Below are 4,478 nucleotides of genomic sequence, written 5' to 3' on the forward strand. Positions count from 1 at the left end.
AGACATAATGATGTGAAATCTAACCAGAACTGTGGACAGGATTGCTGGCTCAACAAATAGCCATTCAAGTTCAGCAAACACCTTTAAACTCTTTAGCCTAGGTGGTTCTTGACAATAGAATTACCCTTGACTATTTTCTCACAGACCAAGAAGGAGTTTGTAACAGAAACAATCTCCTTAAACTTGCAAAACCCCTTAAGGGCATTCCTTTAGCACTCCTGGCTTGTTAGGATTTAAATTTTATATTTTCAGCTGACTCTCAACTTGACTCAATTTAAGATGTGGTTTGCAAATTGTTTTACTCAATGTTGTTCTAATTTAATATCCTTATTTTTCAACCTATTGATGTTTTGTATAACCAGGTGCCTAAGCCCCCTACAAAGACTTGAAAAATGTTTGCAGGAAAGATAGAAATGATCCATCAACCCACTGCATCCCCTCCATTTTTGTAATCCACAATAGTTAAAACATTTACTCCTGATGCTAACTACCTTTTGCAGATTATCCCTGATTTCTCTTTATGTTATGAATTGATTTTGTTTATACTTTAACCCTTCCCAAATTGATTTGGCCATTTTATAGGCAACTAAATTTTCCTTGAATTTGACAGGTGCCTGAGAGACTTCTTGTAAGCAAATGGCTCTAGCACTCTATTGTCCACTGCTCAACCACAGGAGTCCCACTGAGGGACTAGATGGACCCAGAGCAGTTAGCCAAACCACTCCAGCACTGACATGGGACAAGCTGACCTAAATGACCATTAACTCTGTCTGTAACAGGTTTTTATCAAAAGGGGGAATGTGAACCTTGAGAAGAAAGTTATCTACCAAGAAGGACTCCTCGTAGTTAACTAAGCAGTGCTATTTGGACCAATCATACAAATTTGGATTCCTCATGTGCATAAAAATGGGCCAATTAGGAACCAGGATGGGAACTTTCTTTTCAAAAGGTGGCCTCCCCCAGCCATAGCTGGTTTGGCTCAGTGGTTAGCGTGTCAATCTGCAGACTGAAGGGTCTCGGGGTTTGATTCCAAGCCAAGGGCATGTACCTCCCTGGCCCTAGTAGGGGCAAGTGTGGGAGGCAACCAATCCATGTGTCTCTCTCACTTTGATGTTTCTTTTTCTCTCTGCCTTCCACTGTCTCTGAAAAGCAATGGGAAACAATAAAAAAAAAAATGTACTCACCATCTATTATATGTTTAGCACTGAACTAGGTTCTGGGAACACCAAAAATGAAGAGATGACATCTCTGCCCTCAGGTAGCTGCAGCTAATGAGTGACACAGATATATTTATAACCATGATATATGAAATAATTACTTATTACCTTCAATAAGGATGTACACAAAGTGCAATGGTGAGGATTTATTTATTTATTTATTTAAAAAGGGCGGCCTCCCCTTTGTCTCAGTGCAGCACGCTTTCAATTTCCACCAGGAGGCTTTGTTCCCCCAGTTTGCAAACTGTTCTCTTGAATAAAGTTTTTCCTCTTTCCAAATCCCTGACTTGGGACTTTTGTTGACATTAGATCGATGTCAGCAAACTCTTGTTGACAGAAATTAACATAGTCATAAAATCAATTGATGGAGTCATGCCCAGCACTTCTTTTAAACAAATGAATATAATTGAATAGGATAGAATAGAACTTTTCAGAGTACATGGCTTTTAGAAAAGTTAACCATTGTTTCATAAAACTATTGGGTTTTTGTGTGTGTGCATTGGTTTTTATGCAAAATATATACACATATACATATATACATATACATCTCTCTTTATTTTCTGTATATATATAGGGTGTCTGAAAAATGTATACACATACATCACACATTTTGTGATAGCTCAACTGATGTTTCTTTTCAAATTTAATCCATTGGAATTAATGATTATTTAAAGTGTGTATACATTTTGGGGGACACCCTGTATATATTTTAAATTTTTAATTGATTTTACAAAGAGAAGAGAGAGAGAAACATCAATGTGAGAGAGTAACATTGATTGGTGGCCTCCCACACATGACCCAACTGGGGATTGAACGCACAAGTGAGGTATGTGCCCTGACTGGGAATTGAACCCACTACCTTTTGGTGTATGGGATGACACTCTAACCACTGAGCCACACCGGCTAGGGCTATTTTTTTAACTTGGAAACAGTAGCAGTAGGCATTGCCTGGCTCCATGGATATTAAGTGTGCTTAAGCGCTTAAGTGGTTGCAGGGTGCAGAGCGTTAATAATAATATCATATAACAGGAAGTTGGAGAGCCTGATATTGCACTCTTGTTCTGTAATTATGTGTACTCATTTTTTTAAAGAAACTTTATTTTCCGTCAACCTTATTTCCACTTTTTAAAAGAGTTTGTGCATGAACAGCTTAAGGTCAATCAGTGGTTGTTCCTACCCATTCAATGGCCTGGGCAGTGGGGACTGCAGACCAGTCTTCAGTGGCAGGCCACACACTCCAGTCTTCAGTCGGAAACTGCTGTACCGGCACGGAGAGCACCTGCGCCTTCAGACCAGTCTGCGATTTCAGGTTGAGCAGCAGTGAACTCAGGAGCTGAAATTCCCCCTTGGTCACAGCCTTTTCAGCAATAGCCTTCTCTTCCTTTTCAATCTTTTCAGGATCTCTGTAAAAGCATAGGTCAAGCATGACCTCCCTTGGGTGTTCATGGAAGACTGTGCCGTGCATGTGCAGAACTTCAGGGACAGCATCCACCACATCAGACCCACTGAATGAGCCCCCTTTTCAGGATCTTATAACAGGATTCATCAAGTTGGTCTGAAAACAGAAAGACCAAGTAATGCCTGAGAGACCCAAGTAAAACAAGAAATATGGAGAAAAGCAGAAGAAAACAGACCATTTTTCAAGTGTTTTCATCTCTCCTTAAAGTTCTCATACATTGAAATCACAGTTGTAGCAAGAATTACTATTAAACTCCACTCACTGGGCCAGAGACCCTTGTGCCCCTCATGAAAACGTAAACTCATTCTTATCCTTGCATCTCTCCTTGTCTCAGTTCCTTCATCTGTTAATTAGGAACAGTCATATTTGTCTTATCTACATGAAACAATTATCATTAGGTAAAAGTTTATTGTGTATATTAAGTTCTTTAAGTTCTCCTGAGTGTTAAATAAATATGTCAGTCCATATATATATACGTATAGATAGATTTGTACTAAGGTGTATGTATGTATTTGTACTACATATATTGCTACAAATATTCATAAAATATGGATAAATAATATATTATTTTTAAAGTCTCATCTTAATAACTGTCTTATTGTAACCCCAATCTGAATCATATTTTTTTTCTAACCTTGATTCTAATATAACCTGGCCTTTTATTCTATTTAGATTGAAATTTTGCTGCTTGCTTTCTTTCTAAATTAATGCTTTGCAAAGTTTATTTATTCTAAAAGTAGATTTAAGAATTTTTTAGTTTTAGGTTTTCCTTTACATCTGTGTACCACCTCACAATATTCAATGACTTTTATATGCATCCAACCCTTAGTGACCCTGAAAAGTCAGGTTTTATTACCTAGTTTCACACGTAGGGAAATAGAGGCTTAGAAAGGTGAAATGATTTGCTCAATGTCCCATTATGTGTAAGAAGCAGAGCTAGGATTTGAACTCACATCATGCAATTCCTAAGGCCTTGTTATAAATGTGATTAAGTTAGACTGGTCTAGGTCTCTACAATGCAAACTAGTTTCCAAAATGAATATAATAATAAATTGAATTGAAAAGATGCACTTTCAATAAAGTCAATTTCTAAACTATTTCCTTCCTTTAAGATATAATCACTGCTATCAAGGGAATGTCTCCATTGTTGTATTCCTCTATTTACTTAGGAATTAATCTTAAATTATGGAACTCTTTTGAAACTTTGGTTTGAAACATACAGTATTCTTTGCAAAGTTTTCACATTCGTCTTACAATTTCTGACAGCACTGGGTTTCTACCTTGCTGTGTTTTTAAGGCTCTTCATCCATAGATGGCATGGAGAAGGCAGAGACACATTTTCAGGCAAACTATGTGCTGTATACTAATATGGATATATTTCTATCACATAGAAACGTGTGCCTCATGTGCACGATATTTCATCCACCCCATATAAAATTGCTGTTTTTCTCTTAATTTTACAAAGGAAACTTAAAACCACAAGCCAAATTCAATTTTATCTCCAACAAATTTGCAATTAGCTATTTTTAAAACCTTTACCAATATGAATAGAGAACGGCACTATATAGAAATACAGTTAAAACATCAGTATGTCAATTAATGTGATTATTAATTACTAAAAGCACATTAATATGTATTTCTTTAGCCTTCTACTATATACCCCTCAAACACAGAAATTTCTAGAAAATTCACTATAAAGCAGCTTTCAAGTAAATTGTTACATTTAAATATTTTCACAAGCTTCAAGTTTTCTTCTATAAATATCTATGGAACAATTCCTGATTTTAGTTGAGAAATATAAG

General features: G+C 36.5%; 1 pseudogene; it reads right to left on the bottom strand.

Annotated features, from left to right (window-relative positions):
• Nucleotides 1–2,373: 2,373 nt before the first annotated feature.
• LOC107537263 (small ribosomal subunit protein uS2 pseudogene) lies at nucleotides 2,374–2,682 on the bottom strand (annotated as a pseudogene).
• Nucleotides 2,683–4,478: the final 1,796 nt, after the last annotated feature.

The sequence above is a fragment of the Miniopterus natalensis genome, chromosome X, assembly GCF_054644295.1.
Source record: "Miniopterus natalensis isolate mMinNat1 chromosome X, mMinNat1.hap1, whole genome shotgun sequence".
Taxonomy (NCBI): Eukaryota; Metazoa; Chordata; class Mammalia; order Chiroptera; family Miniopteridae; genus Miniopterus; species Miniopterus natalensis.